We start from the raw sequence: 21417 nt of genomic DNA, 5'->3' as shown, positions 1-21417 counted from the left end.
CAGGTGCGTGCCCAGCCCCTGGTGGCAATGTCCTGGTGGCCCTGAAGCTGGCAGGGAGGCTGCCCGTCCCTCCCAGGGATGCCTGGCCAAGGGAGGTCCGTGTCCTCCTTCATAAGCCTCGAGGCACTGCGTCCAACAGGCTCCTCTCTCTCTTTTCTTCAGCAAGACCGTGCCAATAGTACTGCATGGCAAAAAGGAGAGACTCCTGCGTGTGTGCTGTAAGAGCATCTTCTTTCTGCCTCCCGAGTCAGATGTGCCAGAGACAGAAAGAGCGCTCTTCACTGAGGTATGTGCTGGGTGAGGTACCGGCACCCCCAGTCCTGCTGAGCTGCTGCCTTGCTTCCCCGTGCTGACACAACCAGAGACCAGTGCAGGGCCGGGGCCCAGATTTGCTTTCCCAGCCTCGCCCCTTTCCCGACCTGATCTTGTGCTGCAGGAGGTCTGCACACAGTGGCTTTTTAGCCCCAAAGACACCCCTGAACTTCAGAGGGGCTCAGAGCCAGCTCCTGGGGGTGAGGAGGGCCACAGAAATAATTCGATGCTCTTCTGTCCTCCCTGCAGACTATGAAAGCCATGGACACCATGCTGGCGGCCTTCGTACGCAACTGTCCCAACACCAGTGTCAGCATAGAGTTGGAGAATATCTTGGAGGTTTGGCATTTGCAAAGAACTTCCAAAGAATCCTCTCAGGTCTCATTTGCAGACCACTGTCAACCCAGCAACTTCTCTCCTCGCAGGCGCTGCTGGACTTTGCCCTCTCCAAAGACCCAGCTGTGTGTGAGAGAGCTGTGAGGATGATTGAGAGGCTGAGTGCTTTCATCCTCTTGTATTTTGAGGCCGAGGTAAGGCACAACGAACCCTTCACCCTTTCCTGCATCCCAGAGCATCCTGCCACTCAGGGGTGCCTGTGAGGCAAGCCTCGATGCACGTGAGTGCCTCAGAACCGTGAATCGAGGGTCTTCGTCCCTCCTTCGCCCCTGCTCTTCCCTTCCCAGGCCGTGCTCTCTCAGGGACCGGCTCTGCCTCCACTAAGCCCTTTGTCTCTCCTCCCTTCCTCACCCAGATCACAGATGACTATGAAAACTATAGCGATGATGATTCCAGAGAGCTCTACATCCCCATCCTGGGACAGCTGCTGGGCATCCTCTTCATTTTCACGGGTGACAAAATTTCCATCAGATTCACAGCTTTAGAAACTCTTTCTCACATATACAACATCATCAGAAAAGGAAGAGGTAAGAAGGTGTGGTGGGCAGCGTCCGTCTGCACACAAACATCTACTGATATGTCTACTTGTTTTCCCCGAGTTTAGTGGGGACTGTTAGTGTTAGGTTAGAGGTTGGACTCGATGATCTTGAGGTCTCTTCCAACCTAGACATTCTGTGATTCTGTGAGTATTGTGAAGGATTGTTTTTGTGCTTGGTGGAGGCTGCCCACGGAATTCTGCCAGGTTCCCTGGCCTCCTCTGCTCCTCACAGCAGCTTCCCGCAGCATTCTGGCTATCGTTTTCCGCAGAAGCTAGACGCTCACCTGCCGTCCAGGAGCAGTTCTCTGCTGCTGTCCTTCCCAACCCTCCCCAGATCACCTACCACGCTGTTTTGTGGTGTCCCCCAGTCTAAGCCATCAATCGATGAGCACTTCCCAAACGGCATCTTCCCCGAGGAGTGAACAGCAGAGCCAGCCGTGCATCACCAGGGATGGTGACGCCCTCCAGAATGCTCCCTGACTGTTTGCTCCCTGCCGTCTTAAAGGCAGGTGTCAGGGGGCTTCCTGCACATCCTGACCCCGAGCAGAAGGGGGTCTGTGACACGCTGCTACCCCCACGGCACCCAACGCCATTGCTTCTCCTCCTTCTGCATCATCCCTGAGGTCCCTCTTGCTCCCAGCACTCCTCACCTTGTGCTTTACATCCCTGCCCACCACTCTCCTCGCCGTGGGTCCGAGCCTCCCTCCTCAGCCATTCCTAGTGAAAGTGCTTTTCACCATTTGGCAAGCTTGTTGGCAAAGATGCTCTTCCCTACTGACTCTTCGCTGTTTCCCCCTGTTTAGAATGCATATTGAGAGCGGACATGGTAAATTATGCAGTGAGACACAAGAAATTGGAGTATGCAAAACTTCCATTTTCTATAACATCAACTCCGTGTGAAATTGCCAAGGTAATGAGCTCTGGCCTTGCTGGGGATCTTGTCCGCAGCATCAGCAGGCATCTCGTGTGAGCAAAGGGGTCCAGAACCGGTGGGGCTGGCACGGCCTCACTCGCCCTGCTGAGAGGGTTCCTCTTGTCCCCAGGCTGGGGCTATGCGAAGGCTGCTCCCCTGTGTCCCGGCAGCAGCTCCAGCCCTCCTGGCCACCAGCAAGCCCTGGTTACCTGCAGGGCCAGCACTCTGGCCCCATATGCCCCATCCTCACCCCTTCCCCCGAGGGCCCTCTCTCCAGAGCTGCCCTTGCTGCTCAGCTAAGCAGCACCCTTGGGACACTCAGTGAGGCATGTCTTCGCTCCTCCTTCTTCCCACAGGGGTTTGGAGGATACCTCTTCCCTGCTGAGAGGCTGCACATCATCCTCACAGCCCTGGAAGCTTTACCAGACTCCAGCATCCATGACAAGCAGGGGGCCTGCAGCGTGCTGGACGCAGCCTTGGAGGTCCCTTTCTACTGGCTGAAAGATGTAAGTGGCCTGTGGCCATGGCCCTGCCCATGAGCTCTTCCAGGCGTGGTTCCTCTCTCCTTCCCTGCCTCCCTCGCACATCGGGGTCTCTTGGGCTCCAGAAGCCACCTGAAGCCAGCAGAGAGCAATGGAAGGGGCCAAAGTTTGAGTGGCAGCTGTGGCAATGGCTGCTGTCTGCTGGCAACACCATTCCCACTTTGTCCCCCAAGGTGCCAAAGATCATGGAGTGCATCAGGAGAAACCTGGGCAGCATCCACACGGCATCGGCGCGGCAGTGCCTGGACTCCCTGCTTCTCCAGATGACCAACATGATGCCCAGGGACGAAGCCAAGAACTTGCTGCAGTTCTCTCCGCCACGTGACAGGTCCTGGCCTTAACATCCTTGAGGGCTTGTTCCGCGTCGGGAGATGCACCTGGAGACTCTCTGCTTGCCACACCAATGGCAAAGGGCAGGACATCCCCAAGGAGCACAGCCCTCCTTCCCACCAATGTGTTCCAGCCCTACTGGGCCAGCCAGGGCTGCAGCAGCCCAGCTGTCCAAGGCAGCCCAGAGTCCCCCTGCCCCCAGGGAACACCAGCTCAGCCCCCTCCTGCCTGCCCAGGCTGGGCCCTCAGTGCTCCCCAAGTCACAGGGGCTGCAGGACAGCCTGGGTCCTCTGGGGCTGGCCCAGTTTGTGGCCCTGCGGCTGAGGCAGCCTCACTGACAGAGTATTCTGGGCTTGCAGCACTGACCTGGCCATGTGGGAGGTGATCCTGGCCATGCCGCAGACCTTGAAGAGGGTTTTAAACATCATGATGGAAGACTTGCCGCTGTGCCTGTGGTGCAAGGAAGTCACCGAAGACACGTGCATCCGTCGCTTGGCTGTGAGTTCCCAGATGAAACCTTGCTCCCAGCAGGGCTACGTGTGCCCCTTCAGGCACACAGGCACAGCCCTGTGCCCATCTACCCCCAAACTGCCAGCTCCCGCAGGACGTACGGACACATGGTCCCTGGGGCCGGCAAGCCCCCGTAGCTCCCCGCGCCTGGTGCCTCTTTGGTGCCAGCTGGCGCTGCCCCATCCCTGCCCAAAGGTGGGAGAAGAAGAGGCTGCAGGGAGCCCTGCAGGCCCTGCCAGGCTCTCACTGCTCTTTCTTGCAGATGCTGGGCCACAATCACATTTTTTTGGAGGACTTTGGTAACCCAGTGCACCTCCAGAGCTACCTGAGGCACCCAAGACCAGAGATGCGCTTGATGGTTCTGAAAGGGCTCTGCACCGTGTCAGAGAGCCCTGAGAAGGTGAGCGGGCCATCGTCAAGCAAAGCCATGTTGGCAGCCTGGGGCTTTGCTCTTCTGCCCTCCCGTCCCTCCCCGCTGCCAGGAAGCAAGGCAGGAGGCTGGTGCTCAGGAACCAGAGCCCTTTGCCCAGGGTGGTCTCTCACTGCCTCACGGAAGGGAAATGGTGTCTTTCCTACAGGCAAGGAAAATTCAGGTCGTGCTGCCAGACATCCTGGAGGCTCTGCAGGACACCAACACAGACGTGGTGCTGAAGGCCCTGCCTGTGCTGAGAAACGTGATGGCTCATGTGGAGAGGAGGGAGGCCAGTGGCCCGGCTCTGCAGCTGGCTGAGAAGCTCCTGCCACTCTTTGACCACGTAAGTGTGCTGCGGGAGCCCGAGCCCTCAGCTGGGCCCCCTGTAACGAGGGCTGCCCTTCAGCCCGGCCCTGTGGGCAGCACTCAGGCAGGGCCTTCCCAGTCTCCTCGTCAGCCCAGGCGCTGGGGAGCTCTGCTTGGGCATGGCTGGTGCGGCTGGTGGCGAAAGTGGGGTGGCTGGCGGGCAGCCTGCGATGGCAACCGATTGCGTTGCCCTTCACGGGCACCAGGCCTTGCAGCTGCCCCTGAGCAGCTCCTCTGGGAAGGATCCAGCGCTGAAGCATCTCACAGTGCTGGGAGCTCCCTTCACATCGGCCACGCTAATGCTGAAATTCCTCCTGTCCTCCTCCCTGCCAGGCGTCCAGCCAGGTGCAGGAGCACTCCATCTGCCTCTTCCAAGACGTGGTGGAGGCTGTGCTGTGGCAAACGAAGAAGGAAATGAAGAGGATGGTGCACAGGAGCCTTCTCCCACTCTACTTTCACATGAGAGACCAGAGTGAGAGCGTAGCAAAGGTACAGATCTCAGAGCTGAGCAGTTATGTGGGCAAGGGTGTGCTGATGCCACAGGGTTGCTCTGGGGGATCTCTGGCCGGCAGCATGAGCTGCCTCCGATGGTGGCAGTCCCGTGGCCTTGCCTTGGCCACTGAACCCAGTGCACGCTGCCCCCCACCACAGCCTCCCATAACGCGCTGGGAAAGGCTCGCAGCCCTGCCAAGAGGAGGGGACAGAGGGTCTCCTTCCCAAGGCTGTGCTGCTACCTCCCAACCTCTGCTGCTCCGCAGGCCTCTGGGGAAGCTCTCGTCGTGGCTGCAGAGTTTCTGCGACGCAAGGAGCTGAAGCGCTTCGTCCAGACAAAACAGACATGGAGGATCGGGGAGTGCTTGGTAAGGACCCAACTTGGTTTGCTCCAGCTGGGCAAACGCGCCCGGCCAGAGCCCGCTGCCTGCAGCCGCATCCTCGCTCCCTTCCTGCCAGCACAGAGCCCCAGGGGGCTCTTCTGGAGGCCCCTCTGACCTCCCTGCCCCCAGAATGCTGGAGGAGACCCTGGAGAGGGTGTTCAAGCCCCGTGACCCTGTGTTCTCTCTCTCTCCAGCTGCAGCAGGACAGAGGCAGAGTAGAAGAATACCTGCAGCAGAGCCAGCCCTACCTGCAGGCCACTCAGACCAACTTGCGACTTGAGGCCGTCAGATTCATTGGTGAGCCCAGCCCCTGGGTCCCTCTTGGGGCAGCCTTTGGCAGCCCCAGGCACTGCCCTGTTGCCCCCAGAGCCCCCCGACTGGGCCCTTGCTCCAGGGTGCAGGAGGGGGCACAGCCTGGCTGGCCAGGCCAGGGGCTGTGCTGCTGGGAGCGTGCTGGGGAGCGGGGCTCTGATGGGGTCTCTGTGTCTAGGTCTTGCTGCGCGCTACTGCAAGGACCAGAGCGAGGAGAAGCTGAATGAAATCCTCAGCGGTGAGTGAGGGCAGTGGGGGGTGTGCTAGGGCTGGGGGGACAGCGGCAGAGGCCCCCGTGCCTTGCCCTGCTCCAGGGAAATGCTTCGGGGCGGAGGAGCAATGCAGCCATAGGAACGAGGGAGAGGAGACGGGGTAGCCTGTGGTGTCAGGGAATGGCCTCCCAGCCTGGAGCTGGGCAGTGCCGCTGAAAGGGTTGAGTGTCCCTGAGGAAGAGTCAGGGGAAAGGGCAGTAAGGCTGACAGAAGGTGGGAGCCTGTTGTAGAGCACGCAACCAGGACGAAGAGGGAGATGAGACAGCCTACAAGCAGCTAGGAGCAGGGTCACGATTGCTAGCCCTTGCTCTCATGGGGAAGCACAATAGCGAGAGGAAAGAGTCCAGGAGATTCCTGGAGTGTGTGAATCCTCCCAAGGGATGGAGGCAGGTGGTGAGGGAACCAGCTTGTGAAGGTGCCCCACTTGACCTGTGGTGCGCAGGTGGGGAAGGACTGGTGGCTGCATTTGGGACATTGCTGAGCAGCAGCTTTCAACGGATTCCTTTGTCCCTCCTGCTCCTCCTGGCCTGGGGAAGAGTCGAGTGGGGCTGGCATGCTCTGCAGGGGATGCCTGGGGATCTCTGCAAGGAGTGGGTTTTCATCTCTGCTCTTCTTTCTTTTGCAGTCCTCCAGCCTTCAGAGAAAGACCCGGAACCCATGGTCCGTTCCCTGGCAGTTGAAACCACCGTGAATCTGACGTCAAGGCATAAGGCAATGTCAGGACGGAGATTTCCACTGCCGTGTTGCCGCTAGCCCCGCAGCAGTCCTCAAAAGAGCAATATATATTTTAATAGAACTAGGTTGTTGTCTCGTTATTCCAGCAGCTCCTTCACAGTGACTCGGTGCCATGACGCTGAGCTAACTTGGAGGCCACCAAGGACCCTGAGAAGTTCCCTCTGTTCCCCTGAGAAGGCAACTTCCTTGTGAGGGGAACAGAGGGCCCTATTTGTTAGCCTGACCCTACCCGTAGGGAAGTCTGCTGCCTCCCTGGGGCTAGGGTCATGGACGTTGCCAGAAAGCTTCCCAACCTGGTTTTCCCCTCTGATTACTATCGTCTTTTGATAGTCCAGGCCGGCAGTGATACTACTGAAGATAGAAGCCTGAAGACTATCGAGCGGGACTTTAGGGGACTGGGACGGGTAGTGGATGGAGTGGGAGTTCAGGTGGTGTTTTTGTCCACCCCTACAGTGGCAGGGAGGGGTACAGAGAGGACTCACGACTCACTGGGATCCAGCAACTGCAACTCCTTCTTGCTGTCCTCTGTCAAACCTCTGTTCTCTACCACTAAGCTGTCCTCTGCTGGTCTCCTGTCCTCTGCCAGGCTGCTGTCCTCTACCGGGCTGCTGCCCTTTGACAGCAAGCTGTCCTCTGCTGGGCTTCTGTCCTCTGCCGGCAAAATGTCCTCTACCGGGGTGCTGTCCTCTGCCAGCAAGCTGTCCTCTGCTGGCCGGTTGCTGCCCTCAGAAGACCAGGTCTCCTGCCAGGCCAGCCTGGGCTGCCTGGGGGGCATGCCTCCCTCCTCATCAGATTCAGAAGGAGCCTCTGGAGTGGGAGAGTTCTCAAATAGAAAACGGAGGCTCCTTCGGGCAGGCGTGGGCTATGCTCGGGGACTCCTCGAAGGCCCAGTGCTCCTGCCCTGTCCGTCACTGCCGTGCACCGACGCTGAGGGTCCGAGCCACAGCTGCAGTCATATAAGGCGGACCCCTGGGGTGTCACCAAGGGAGGTCACCAAGGGTCCCATGTGACACGTGCCTGGGCTGGATGGGCCCCACCGGGCGCTGTAAGTTCGTGGGCGACACCAAGCTGGGCAAGGGGATCTGGACAGGCTGGATCAACGGGCCGCATCCAGCTGCGTGGCATTCAAGGCCAAATGCTGGGTTCCACACTTGGAATCATACAATATCCTGAGTTGGAAGGGGGCAGACCTGAAGGGATGAAAGACACGGTCTCCCGATGCCTCTTGAGCAGAAGGCCTTTATTGCCATTTTTCTCTGCTACATATACTTTCCCCGTAACCACATGCGCTGTCCACGCGCCCGAATCAGTCGTACAATTCATTAGAGACCCTCAGCCACGCGCCTCAAGCCAGCCAGCAATTGACCACTGCGCAAAGCTCATCTTTAATGCTGTAGCCAAGTTAATTTATCTCCACCTTGTTCAAGTTTTTGTTACTAATGCCTAGTAAAAAAAGGGGCTTTAGGGCTTTGGGGCGACTACTTAAAGGATCAGGGGAACAGGTTGTGTTTGCCTCTGTCCTTCCGATAGGGGGGATCGATGCTGACAAGCAGACTCATCACATTAACACGTAGCTTCGGGACTGGTGCAACTGGTAGAACTTTGGGCTTGCTGATCATGGGAGGGTCTATGTGACACTGGCCTGCTACCACCAGATGAGATGCGCCTCCCTGTAGTGGTTTTACCTGGCAAGGTTTTGGTAGCACGGGGCCATAGGAGTGGCTTTTGTGAGAAGGATCTGGAAGCTGCCCCATGTTTGCTAAGGGCCCCTCTGCTGACCAGAGCTGAGCCAATAAGTCACAGAATCACAGAATTTCTAGGTTGGAAGAGACCTCAAGATCATCGAGTCCAACCTCTGACCTAACGCCAACAGTCCCCACTAAACCATATCCCTAAGCTCTACATCTAAACGTCTTTTAAAGACTTCCAGGGATGGTGACTCCACCACTTCCCTGGGCAGCCTGTTCCAGTGTCTAACAACCCTTTCGGTAAAGAAGTTCTTCCTAAGATCCAACCTAAAACTCCCCTGGCGCAACTTTAGCCCATTCCTCCTCATCCTGTCATCAGGCACGTGGGAGAACAGGCCAACCCCCACCTCACTACAGCCTCCTTTAAGGTATCTGTAAAGAGCGATAAGGTCGCCCCTGAGCCTCCTCTTCTCCAGGCTGAACAAGCCCAGCTCCCTCAGCCGCTCCTCATAGGACTTGCTCTCCAGGCCCCTCACCAGCTTCGTCGCCCTTCTCTGGACCCGCTCAAGCACCTCGATGTCCTTCTTGTAGCGAGGGACCCAAAACTGAACACAGTACTCGAGGTGCGGCCTCACCAGAGCCGAGTACAGCCCCCCGTAGCCACCCATAGCCCCCCGTAGCCCCCAATAGCCCCCCATAGCACCCTAGAGCCCCCTATAGCCCCCCTAGCCCCATATAGCCCCCTGTAGCCCCCCGCAGCCCCCTATAGCTCCCCGCCGCCCCCCCCCACCCCCCCCAATTCTCCCTCCACCCCCCCTTATCCCGCTCCTCACGTTCCGGTCCACGATGTCCCGGCCCTGGCTGGCCAAGCTGCTGCCGTAGGCGGCGGCCAGGCTGGACACGGGCTCGGCCAGGAAGGCGGCGGCGGGGGGGGGCAGGCGGGATGCGGAGGACGCCGGGGGGGCCGCCGGGGGGGCCCCGTAGGCCCGGGCCGGGCCGTGGGGGGGGGGGGCGGCCCCGCCGCTGGTGTCGTCGAAGAGCGGCCGCGGCTCCGCCATCCGCGGAGGGGCCGGGCCCGGGCCGCGGCGCTTGGGGGCTGCGGGGAGAGGAGAGGGGGGGTCAGGGGGGGTCGGGGGGGGTCGGGGGAGGGGGGGGGCGCCGGGGAGTCCGCACCGAGCCCCGCCGCCGCTCCCGGGGGCTCCATGGCGCTTCCGCTTCCGGTCACGTGAGGAGCGCGGGAGGAAGCTGTTGGCGGAGCGGCGGGGCGGGGCCGGAAGTGGCGGTTGCCATGGGGACGGGCGCGCGGGGCCGTGACGTCAGCAAGGGTGTGATGTCAGCAAGGCCACCGTGCCACCAAGGTGATGACGTCACCAAGGCCACCACGTCACCAAAGCCATGATGGCAACCAAAGCCATGACGTCACCAAGGCCACCATGTCCCCAGGGCCACCACGTCCCCATAGCCCCCATGGCCCCATAGCCCCCACGGCCCCATATCCACCATGTCCCCAGCGCCATCTTATCCCCAAGGCCACCACGTCCCCAAGGCCACACGGTGGCCGTGGTGGCCCTAGGGCTGTCCCTGAGGTGTCGTGGCCATTTCCTGGCCACGGCGGCCATCTTGTCCCCAAGGCCACCACGTCCCCAGGGCTACCACTTCCCCAAGACCACCATGTCCCCAGATCCACCACATCCCTGTTGCCACCACATCTCCGTGGCCACCACATCCCCAAGGCCACACGGTGGCCGTGGTGGCCCTAGGGCTGTCCCTGAGGTGTCGTGGCCATTTCCTGGCTACGGCGGCCATCTTGTCCCCAAGGCCACCATGTCCCCATGGCCACCACATCCCCATGGCCACCATGTCTCCGTGGCCACCATGTCCCCAGGATGACCATGTCCCCATATCCACCATGTCCCCATGGCCACCACGTCCCCAAGGCCACACGGTGGCCCAGGGGGGGCTGCTGCTGCTGGGCACCCTGGGGCTCTGGGTGCTGGAGGGGGGGGCGCGGACCCTCGGGACCCCCCCCGGGACCCTCAACGCCTCCGGGACCCCGCGGTGGGACCTGGCCTCCGCCTTCTTCTTCTCCACCACCCTGCTCACCACTGTGGGTAAGGAGCCCCCCCGCCCCCAAATCGGGACCCCCCCTCCGAATTGGGACCCTCCTAAAGAACCCCATGGGCACCAGGACCCCCCCAAGGGCATTGAGACCCCCGGGACCCCCATGAACCCCAGGACCCCCATGAGCACCAATTCCCCCAGGACGCCTCTGAGCACCAGGCCCCCCCGGGACCCCCCCAAGAACACCGGGACCCCCATGAACACCAGGACCCCCGTGGGCACCAGGACCCTCCATGGCCCCCCATAGGCACCGAGCCCCCTGAGAACCTCAGGACCCCCATGGGTTTTGGGACCCCCTTTAGCACTGGGACCCCCAGGCCCCCCCCCAGCCCCACCAGGACCCCCCCAGCCCACAGAGCCCCCCAGTTCGCCCAGGACCCCCATCACCACCAAGCCCCCAACCTCCCCCCACCACCCCCAGGGGTCCCCCCTCCCCTTTCACTTACCGGGGGGGGTCCCCCCCCTAAATTTCCCTCCCCCCCCCAGGCTACGGCCCCGTGGCCCCCCTGTCCCCGGGGGGCAAAGCCTTCTGCTTGGCCTACGCGGCGCTGGGCGTCCCCTTCACGGTGTTGACGTTGGCGGTGGTGGCCCGGTGGCTTTCGGTGCCGGTCACCCGGTGGCCCCGGCGCTACCTGAGGACGCGGTGGGGTTGGAGCCCCCGGGGGGCCGCCGGGCTCCATTTGGGGCTGCTGGCGGTGGCGGTGGCGGGGGGCTTCGTGCTGCTGCCTGCCGCCGCCCTGTGGGCCCTGGGGGGCTCCGGGAGCTTCTTGGACGCCGTCTTCTTCTGCGGCATGGCCGTCACCACCGTGGGGCTGGGGGACGCGGCGGGGGCACCGGAGGGGCAGCCCCCGCGCCACCTCTACCGGGTGGCCTTGGCCGGTGAGCGGGGGCGGGGGGTTGGGGGGGGGCGTTGGGGTGGGGGGCGTTGGGGTTTGGGGATCTGGGGTTGGGGTTATGTGGGGGTTGGGGCTATGTGGTTGGGGTCTTCTTGGTGGGGGGGGTCTTCATTGGGGTGGGGTCTTTATGGTGGTGGGGTCTTCATGGTTGGGGTCTTCATGGTTGGTGTCTCCATGGTTGGGGTTTAGGTGGTTGGGGTCCTCATGGTTGGGGTCTTCATGGTGGTTGGATCTTCGTGGTTGGGGGTCTTCATGGTTGGGTTCTCCATGGTGGTTGGGGTCTTCATGGTTGGGGTCTTTATGGTTGGGGTCTTCATGGTTGGGGTCTTCATGGTTGGGGTCTCCATGGTTGGGGTTTAGATGGTTGGGGTCTTCATGGTTGGGGTCTTTATGGTTGGGGTCTTCATGGTTGGGGTCTTCGTGGTTGGGGTCTTCGTGGTTGGGGGACTTCATGGTTGGGGTCTCTATGGTGGTTGGGTTCTCCATGGTTGGGGTCTCCGTGGTTGGGGTTTAGATGGTTGGGGTCTTCATGGTTGGGGTCTTTATGGTTGGGGTCTTCATGGTTGGGGTCTTCATGGTTGGGGTCTCCATGGTTGGGGTTTAGATGGTTGGGGTCTTCATGGTTGGGATCTTCGTGGTTGGGGTCTTCGTGGTTGGGGTCTCCATTGGGGTGGTGTCTTTATGGTGGTTGGGTCTCCATGGTTGGGGTCTCCATGGTGGTTGGGTCTCCACTGGGGCGCGGTCTCCATTGGGGTGGGGTCTTCATGGTTGGGGTCTTCGTGGTTGGGGTCTTCGTGGTTGGGGGACTTCATGGTTGGGGTCTCTATGGTGGTTGGGTTCTCCATGGTTGGGGTCTCCGTGGTTGGGGTCTCCATTGGGGTGGGGTCTTTCTGGTGGTGTCTTTATGGTGGTTGGGGTCTTCATGGTTGGGGTCTCCATGGTGGTTGGGTCTCCATTGGGGTGGGGTCTTCATGGTGGCGGGGTCTTCATGGATGGGGTCACCATGGCGGATTGGGTCTTCATTGGGGGGGGGTCTCCATGGGGATCTCTCCATGGGGTGGGGGTCTCCACGGGGGGGTGGGGGTCTCTGACCGCTGTGTCCCCCCCCCCCAGCCTACCTGCTGCTGGGGGTGACGGCGGCGCTGCTGCTGCTGGCGGCCTTCCAGCAGCTGCTGGAGCTGCACGGGGTCAGCGCCGCGCTGCGCCCCCCCCCGGACCCCCCCGAGGAGGACGGGGGGCTGCTGGACGAGGGGGGGCAATAAACGGGGGGCTCGAAGCGCGACGGGCTCGCTGTGGTCACTGGGGGGGGTTGGGGGTCCCAGATGCATGGGGGGGGGGTCCCAGACACATGGGGGGGGTCCCAGACACATGGGGGGGGTCCCAGGTCCAATAGGGGGGTTCCCGGTCCCATTGGGGGGTCACAGACCCATGGGGGGGGGGGGTCACAGCACCATTGGGGTGGGGATCCTGATCCCATTGGGGGGGGTCCCCAAACCCATGGAGGGGTCCCAGACACATGGGGGGCTCCCAGTCCCATTGGGGGGGGCAGACACATTGAGGGGGGGAGCAGATACATGGGGGGGGTCCCAGTCCCACTGGGGGGGGTCCCAAACCCATAGAGGGGTCCCAGTCCCAAGTAGAGGGGTCCAGACTCATGAGGGGGGGGTCCCATTTGGGGTCCCAGTCCCTGTGACACCACAGCCCCCCCCCCACCCGACCCTATTAGGATGAAAGAACTCCCCCCCCCCCAGCTCATTTTATAGAAAACCTTTATTCTGTAAAAATTGGGGGGGAAGTGAGGGGGGGCTCACATGGACGGGGGGGGAGGGAGCGGGGGGCCGGGCACCCCCATGGGCACCCCCAGGAGCCCCCCCCCACCTCACCCCACAGCGGGCGGGGGGGGGATGCCGGACGGTGCCCCCCAGTGTCTCTCCATCCCCCCCCCCCCCCAGCTCCGATATATACAGACAATAAATACAGGGCCCCCCCCCCGGGATGGGGAGGGGGGGGCTCAGGCCGGGGGGCGCGCGGGGATGCAGCGGGGGGGTCCCTGCGCCGGGACAGAGCCGGGGGGGCAGAGGCAGCGGAAGGAGCCGGGGGTGTTGAGGCAGCGCCCCCCCCGGCACAGGGCGGCCTCCGAGCACTCGTCGAGGTCTGCGGGGAAAAGGGGGGGGGTCAGGGGGGGTCGGGGAGGGGGATTAAGGGGGGTTGGGGGGGATTTGGGGTGGGATTGGGGTGGGATTGGGGGGTTTTGGGGGGATTGGGGGAGATTGGGGGGGGAATGGGGTGGGATTTGGGGTGGGATTGGGGGGGGGGTTGGGGGGGATTGGGGTGGGATTGGGATTGGGGGGGATTGGGGTGGGATTGAGGGGGATTGGGATGGGATTGGGATGGGATTGGGGTGGGATTGGGGTGGGGTGGAATTGGGATTGTGTGGGTTTTGGGGTGGGATTGAGGGGGATGGGGATGGGATTGGGGTGGGATTTTGGTGGGGATTGGGATTGTGGGGGATTGGGATGGGATTGGGGTGGGATTGGGATTGGGGGGGATTTGGGGGGGGATTGGGGTAGGATTGGGGAGGATTTGGGGGGATTTGAGGGGGGATTGGGGTGGGATTGGGGTTTGATTGGGATTGGGTAGGATTTGGGGTGGGATTGGGGTTGGGATTGGATTTGGGGTTAGACTGGGGTGGGGAGGGGTTGCGGATGGGATTGGGGTGAGATTTGGGATGGGATTGGGGTGGGATTAGGATGGGTTTGTGTTGGGATGGGAAGGGATTTGGGGTGGGACTGAGATTGGTTGGGATTTGGGGCGGGATTGGGATTTAGTTGGGATTTGGGGTGGGATTGGGATTGGATTTGGGGTCGGACTGGGGTGGGAAGGGGTTGCAGATGGGATTGGGGGGGGTGGGGATGGGATTGGGGTGGGATTGGGATTGGGGGTATGGAATGGGCATGGGATCGGGATTTGGGGTAGGATTGGGGTAGGATTGGGGTAGGATTTGGGGTTGGATTAGGGTGGGATTGGGGGTTGGATTAAAGTGGGATTGGGGATGGGATGGGGTGGGATTTGGTCTGGGACTGGGGTTTGGGATGGGATGGGATTGGGATGGGAACAGGCTGGGATTATGCCGGGATCAGGCCGGAATCAGGCCGGAATCAGGCCGGGATTAGGCCAGGATTAGGCTGGGATCAGGCCGGGATCAGGCCGGGATTAGGCCTGGATTATGCCAGATTAGGCCGGGACTAGGCCGGGATTATGAAGGAATTAGGACGGGATCAGGCCGGGATTATTCCGGGATCAGGCCGGGATTAGGCCGGATTAGGCCGGGATTATGCCGGGACTAGGCCGGATTAGGCCGGGATTAGGCCGGATTAGGCCGGATTAGGCTGGGATTAGGCCGGATTAGGCCGTATTATGCCGGGATTATGCCGGGACTAGGCCGGATTAGGCCGGATTAGGCCGGGACTAGGCCGGATTAGGCCGTATTATGCCGGGATTATGCCGGGACTAGGCCGGATTAGGCCGGATTAGGCCGGGATTATGCCGGAATCAGGCCGGGATTATGCCGGGACTAGGCCGGGACTAGGCCGGATTAGGCCGGATTAGGCCGGATTAGGCCGGGATTATGCCGGGACTAGGCCGGGACTAGGCCGGATTAGGCCGGATTAGGCCGGATTAGGCCGGGATTAGGCCGTGTCTCACCCACGCAGGCCACGCGTGCCGCGTCCAGCCGGTAGCCGGGGTCGCAGGCGCAGGTGAAGCCCTGGGGCACCCGCACGCAGTGCCCATGCTCGCAGCCGCTCAGCACCCCGCACAGCTCCGGCGGCAGCGCCTCGTCCCGGGGGTCTGCGGGGGGGGGTCCCCGTCAGCCCCCTCCCCATAAAAAAAACAAAATCCCCCCCCAAAACCCCTCAATCCCGCCCCCCCCCAAACTCACCATCCTCGCTGGCTCGCCCCGGCCGCTCGGCCACACCATGGGGCTGGAAGAGCCACGGGGGGGGGTCCTGGGGGGCGCTGGGGGGGCTGCGGGGCCGGGAGGAGCGGGGGGGGCCCCGGCGGGACCCCTCGAAATCCTCCAAGTCCTCGTAGCGGGGGGGGGCGGCGTAAAGGGCGTCCCCGCGGGGGTCGTAGCCCCCCCCCAGCCCATAGGGGTCGTAGTCGGCGCGCAGCCCCGGGGGGGGCAGGCGGGGGCCCGGACCCCCAAAGGGGAGGGGGCCGTAGGGCAGCCCGTAGTGGGGGGGGTATTCGGGGCCGTATTCGTAGGGGGGGCCCAGCCCCGGGCCGGGGGGGCGCAGGACGTTGCAGAGGAACTCGAAGTCATCTGGGGGGGGGGGGGGGGGGAGAAAAAAAAATGGGGGGGGGGCAGGTTGTGGGGTGGGGTCCTAAAAATTGGGGATGCTAAGGGGGGGGGTGTAAAGAGGTGGGGGGGGCACTGTTATATGGGGGGTACCCAAGGGGTCTCCATTAGGGGGGGGGCGTTGTGGGGTGGTGGGAGGGGTTCCCATTATTGGGGGGGGCAAAGGGGTCCCTGTTATGGGGGGGGTCCAAGGGGTCCCAATCATGGGGGGGGTGTCTAAGGGGGACCCACTCTGGGGGGTGCCCATGGGGTCCCCATTATGGGGGTCTGGGGGGGGTCCCTATTGCTGGGGTAGGAGGGGGGCAGGGTGGGGGTCCCCCTGTGTGGGGTCTTGGGGACATGGGGACATGGGGACATGGGTATAGGGGATGGGGGGGTCGTGGGCATGGGAGGGGGCATGGGGACGTGGGCATGGGGGGGGGGACAGGGACATGGGGGGACATGGGGACACAGGGATGTGAGGCTATAGGGCCTTAGGGACATGGGGACATGGGGACGAGGGGACAAGGGGCCGTAGGGGACACGGGTGCATGGCAACATGAGGCTATGGGGCCACGTGGCTGTGGGGTCATAGGGACGTGGGGACATGGGGACACGGGGACATGGGGACACAGTGAGGTGGGGACATGGGGAGGTGATGTGGGATGTGGGGAGACAATGGGGGACACTGGGATGAAGGGATGTGGGACATGGGGACATGGGGACACGGGGATATGGTGACGTGGGACAGGGGGATGTGGGACAAGGGGAGGCGACGTGGGACATGGGGACACAGGGACACGGGGATTTGGGGACATGGGGGATACAGCGCCATGGGGGTATGGGGACACAGGACGTGGGGACACGGTGACGTGGGACATCAGGATGTGGGACATGGGGACACGGGGACACGGGGATTTGGGGACATGGGGGATACAGCGCCATGGGGGTATGGGGACACAGGACGTGGGGACACGGTGACGTGGGACATCAGGATGTGGGACATGGGGACACGGGGGGGGCATCAGGGGACAGTGCCGGGACACGGGGATGGGGGGCCACGGGGACATAGGGCAGGGATATGGGGACACGTGGGGACAGGGCGACACGGGGGGGGTGACGGTGACACGGGGGGGGTGACAGGGGGTGGCCTCACCCATGGCGCGGGTGTCGTTGGTGACGCAGCGGCGCTGGGAGCCGTCCAGCACCAGGGGGGGGGCGCAGGAGCAGAAGTAGGAGCCCACCGTGTTGACGCAGCGGCCCCCGATGCACGGCTCCGCGTCCTCGTCCTGGCACTCGTCGTTATCTGGGGGGGGGGCGGTGGTGGTCGGCAAGGGGGTGGGGGGCACGGGGGGGGGGGCTGGAAGGGGGCTCGGGGGGCTGGAAGGGTGCTCGGGGGGCTGAGGGCAGGGTGCTTGGGGTGCGAGTAGGGTGCTCGGGGTGCAGACAGGGTGCAGGCAGGGTGCTGAGGGTGCAGGGAGGGTGCACTCAGGGCACAAGTTGGGTGCTCAGGGTGCAGGTATTGTGCAGGGAGGGTGCACTCAGAGCACAATTAGGGTGCTCAGGGTGCAGGTAGGGCACGCTCAGGGTGCTCAGGGTGCTGGCTGGGTGCTGGAAGGGTGTGGGCAGGGTGCTCAGGGTGTGAGCTGGGTGCAGGCAGGGTGCTCAGGGTGCAGTCAGGGTGCAAGTAGGGTGCTCAGGGTGCAGGTAGAGCGCACTCAGGGCACAAGTTGGGTGCTCAGGGTGCAAAGAGGGTGCTCAGGGTGCAGCCAGGGTGCACTCAGAGCACAATTAGGGTGCTCAGGGTGCAGGCAGGGTGCTGGCAGGGCACAAGTTGGGTGCTCAGGGTGCAAGTAGGGTGCACTCAGGGCATAAGTTGGGTGCTCAGGGTGCTGGCTGGGTGCTGGCAGGGTGCTCAGGGTGCAGGCAGGGTGCAAGTAGGGTGCTCAGGGTGCTGGCAGGGTGCTGGAAGGGTGTGGGCAGGGTGCTCTCAGGGTGTGAGCTGGGTGCAGGCAGGGTGCTCAGGGTGCTGGCAGGGTGCAAGTAGGGTGCTCAGGGTGCAGGTAGAGCGCACTCAGGGCATAAGTTGGGTGCTCAGGGTGCAGACAGGGCACGCTCAGGGTGCTCAGGATGCAAGTTGGGTGCTCAGGGTGCTGGCTGGGTGCAGGCAGGGTGCTCAGGGTGCAGGTAGGGTGCTGGCAGGGCACAAGTTGGGTGCTCAGGGTGCAAAGAGGGTGCTCAGGGTGCAGCCAGGGTGCTCTTAGGGTGCTTTCTGGGTACAGGTTGTGTGCTCAGGGTGCAGGTAGGGAGCTCAGCGTGCTGGCTGGGTGCTCAGGGTGCTCTCAGGGTGCAAGTAGGGTGCAGGCAGGGTGCAAGTAGGGCGCACTCAGGGCACAATTAGGGTGCTCAGGGTGCAGGTAGGGCGCACTCAGGGTGCAGTCAGGGCACAAGTCGGGTGCTCAGGGTGCTCAGGGTGCAGGCAGGGTGCACCCAGGGCACAATTAGGGTGCTGAGGTCAGGGTGCTGGGGGTGCTGGGGGTGCTGGGGGTGCTGGCAGGGTGCTCAGGGTGCTGAGGGCAGGGTGCTCAAGGTGCGAGTAGGGTGCTCGGGGTGCACAGGGTGCTCTTAGGGTGCAGTCAGGGTGCAAGTAGGGTGCTCTCAGGGTGCAGGCAGGGTGCTCAGGGTGCTCAGGATGCAAGTAGGGTGCTCAGGGTGCAGGCAGGGTGCACCCAGGGCACAAGTAGGGTGCTGGGGGTGCTGAGGTCAGGGTGCTGGGGGTGCTGGGGGGGTGCTGGGGGGGTGCTGGGGGTGCTGGGTGCTCACCCACGCACTGCAGGTGCTCCTGCTCGTAGTAGTAGCCGCTGGGGCAGTAGCAGCTGAAGCCGGGGGCGGTGTTGATGCAGACCCCCCCCCGGCACAGCTGCGGCGCGAACACCCGGCACTCGTCCACATCTGGGGGGTAAGGGGGTAAGGGGGGGGGCGACGTCAGGGGGAGGGTCCTCGGAATTGGGGGGGGCACCCCCGAAACGGGGGAGCCCCTATATAGGAGGGGAACCCCAAAATAGGGGGGGTATTGCCCCAAAATAGGCGGGATGCACCCAAAAGGGGAGGGGCGTAACCCCACAAAATAGGGGGGGCATCCCCAAATTGAGGGGGCACCCTGAAAAATGGGGACATCCCCAAAATGGGAGGGGTGAGTCCCCCAAATGGGGGCCATTCCCAAATTAGGGGGGGTGAGTCCCCAAAATGGGGGGCATCCCATAAATGGGGGAGCCCCAAAACAGGGGTGGCATCCCCAAAATGGGGGGGCATCCCCAACATTGGGGAACCGCTAAATACAGGGGGGAGCCCCTGAGTAGGGGGGGGAGTCCCTAAACGGAGGGAGCCCCCAAATGGGGGGGGCCCCATTGCTGTGCCCCCCCCGCGGCCGCACTGACCTGCTGCTGAGCCCTGGGGCCCCGTGGTCTGGCCGGTCCCGTGGGGGCAGAGGGCTCGGTGCTCGGCTTGGGGGGGGGGACAGAGGTGTCACCCCCCCTGCACCTTGGCACCATCCTGACCCCATCCCCAGCCCATCCCTGTCCCCATCCACACCCCGATCCCAATCCCATCCCATCCCAGTCCTAATCCCTGGCAATACCCACCCCAATCCCAATCCCTTTACAATCCCATCCCCATCCCCATCCCAAATCCCATCACCACCCCAAACCCATCCCAATCCCTTCCCACCCCAATCCCAGTCCCATCCTCATCCCATCCCCATCCCATCCCCATTCCATCCCAGTCCCAATCCCAATCTATCTCAATCCCATCACCAACCCCATCCCAATTCCATCTCCACCCCCCCAATCCTATCCCAATCCCATCCCAATCCTAATCCTATCTCCATCCCAATCCCATCCCATCCCAGTCCCAATTGCAACTCCAATCCCATCGCCATCCCATCCCATCCCAAATCGCATCCCATCCCACTCCACTCCAATCCCAATCCCATCCCATCCCATCCCAGTCCTATCCCCATCCCTTCCCATCCCAGTCCCAATCCCCATCCCCATCCCCATCCCCATCCCCATCCCCATCCCCATCCCCATCCCCATCCCCATCCCCATCCCTATCCCCGTCCCCATCCCCAATCCCAATCCCCATCCCCAATCCCACTCCCACCCCAATCCCTTCCCACCCCATGCCATCCCCAATCCCCTCCCCCCCCCATAGCGTCCCCATGTCCCCACCGGTTCCAGGCGTGGGGCACGGCCTCGGGGGGGGGCAGCGGACCCCCCAGGCGCCCCCCACGCTGCAGCAGCACTGCTGCCGGCTGACGTTGGGCGCCAGCACCCCGCAGGCGGGGCTGAAGCACGCCGCCAAGCCCGGGGGGGCTTCCACGGCTCCGGGGGGGGCCGGAGGAGTGGGGTCGCTGGGGGGGGTCCCCCGCACGTCCCCGTCACCGGATCGAACTCGTGCCCCCCGTCGGGGCAGAGGCAGAGGAAGGAGCCGTCCACGTTCTCGCAGCGCGCCGCCCCGCACACCCCCGGCAGCGTCGCGCACTCGTCCACGTCTGGGGGGGAAACACGAAGGGGGGGGGCTCAGTGTCACTCTGGGTGTCCCCCCCCTGCTGTCCCCGCTGTCCCCGTACCCTGGCAGTGGTGGCCGTGCCGGGCGGCCTCGTAGCCCTGGTGGCAGGCGCACTGGAAGGAGCCGGGGAGGTTGTGGCAGGCGGCGTGGGGGCCGCAGCGGGACCCCCCCTCGGCGCACTCGTCCTCGTCTGCAAGCGGGGAGGTGACGTTTTTTTGGGGGGAGGGGGCGGTGGGGACATTGGGGGGGGGAGCGTGGAGCCGTCCCCCAAAAGCTCAGCCCCATGGGGGGGTCCCCACTGTCCCCCGATGGTCCCTGCTCTCCGTCTCCATCCTGACCCCATGGAGAAGCCCCCCTGCACCTCGACCCCATTGGCTTGTCCCCAGTGGCCCCATTGGCTTGTCCCCAATGTCCCCCATCGTTTTGTCCCCATTATCTCCCGTGGTGTTGTCCCTGATGTCCCCTGCTGCCCATCCCCATCCTGACCCCATAGAGAAGTCCCCCTGCACCTCGACCCCATTGGCTTGTCCCCAGCATCCCCGTTGTTTTTTCCATGTCCCCCATAGCTTTGTCCCTATTGTGCCCCATTGGCTTGTCCCTGATGTCCCCCATGCCATGGCCCCTCAGGGTCCCCTCAGCCTCTCCGTACCCCCATCCCCATCCCCGTGCCCCAGTCCCTGTCCCCATGGCCCCATCCCCGTCCCCATGGCCCCATCCCCGTCCCCATGGCCCTGTCCCCATCCCCATGGCCCCATCCCCATCCCCATGGCCCCATCCCCGTTCCCATGGCCCCATCCCCATCCCCATGGCCCCATCCCCATCCCCATGGCCCCATCCCCATCCCCATGGCCTCATCCCCGTCCCCATGGCCCCATCCCCATCCCCATGGCCCCGTCCCCATCCCCATGGCTTCATCCCCGTCCCCATGGCCCCATCCCCATCCCCATGGCCCTGTCCCCGTCCCTATGGCCCCATACCCTCACACCCCCCGCCGTCCCGGGGCCGGTAGCCGGGCTGGCAGGGGGGCACGCAGCGGTAGGATCCGGGCAGGTTCTCGCAGCGCTCGGCCCCACACAACTCGGCCCCATGCTCCTGGCACTCGTCCACATCTGCGGGGACACCGGGGGGACCCCAAGCATGGGGGGGGGACAAGGTGGGGTGGGGGATGATGGGGACCACGGCCCCGGGCAGGATGAGCCCCGTGCGCATCACAGCCCTGTGTGCGGGTTCCCATCCCTGTCCCAGTCCCCATCCTCGTCCCGTTCTGGTCCCTGGACCTGTCTCCATTCCC

General features: G+C 63.2%; 1 long non-coding RNA gene across 1 annotated transcript; it reads right to left on the bottom strand.

Annotated features, from left to right (window-relative positions):
- Positions 1 to 18994: 18994 nt before the first annotated feature.
- LOC140000372 (uncharacterized) lies at positions 18995 to 20665 on the bottom strand. Its single transcript, XR_011805516.1, has 3 exons — positions 20188 to 20665; positions 19787 to 20109; positions 18995 to 19060 (listed from the first exon to the last, which is right to left on the bottom strand). It is a non-coding gene; the product is annotated as an uncharacterized lncRNA (long non-coding RNA).
- Between the last annotated feature and the right edge of the window lie 752 nt (positions 20666 to 21417).

The sequence above is a fragment of the Anas platyrhynchos genome, chromosome 33 (assembly GCF_047663525.1).
Source record: "Anas platyrhynchos isolate ZD024472 breed Pekin duck chromosome 33, IASCAAS_PekinDuck_T2T, whole genome shotgun sequence".
Taxonomy (NCBI): Eukaryota; Metazoa; Chordata; class Aves; order Anseriformes; family Anatidae; genus Anas; species Anas platyrhynchos.
Note: the sequence above shows the minus strand (reverse complement) of the source record. Positions and strands in the feature narration are given on the sequence as shown.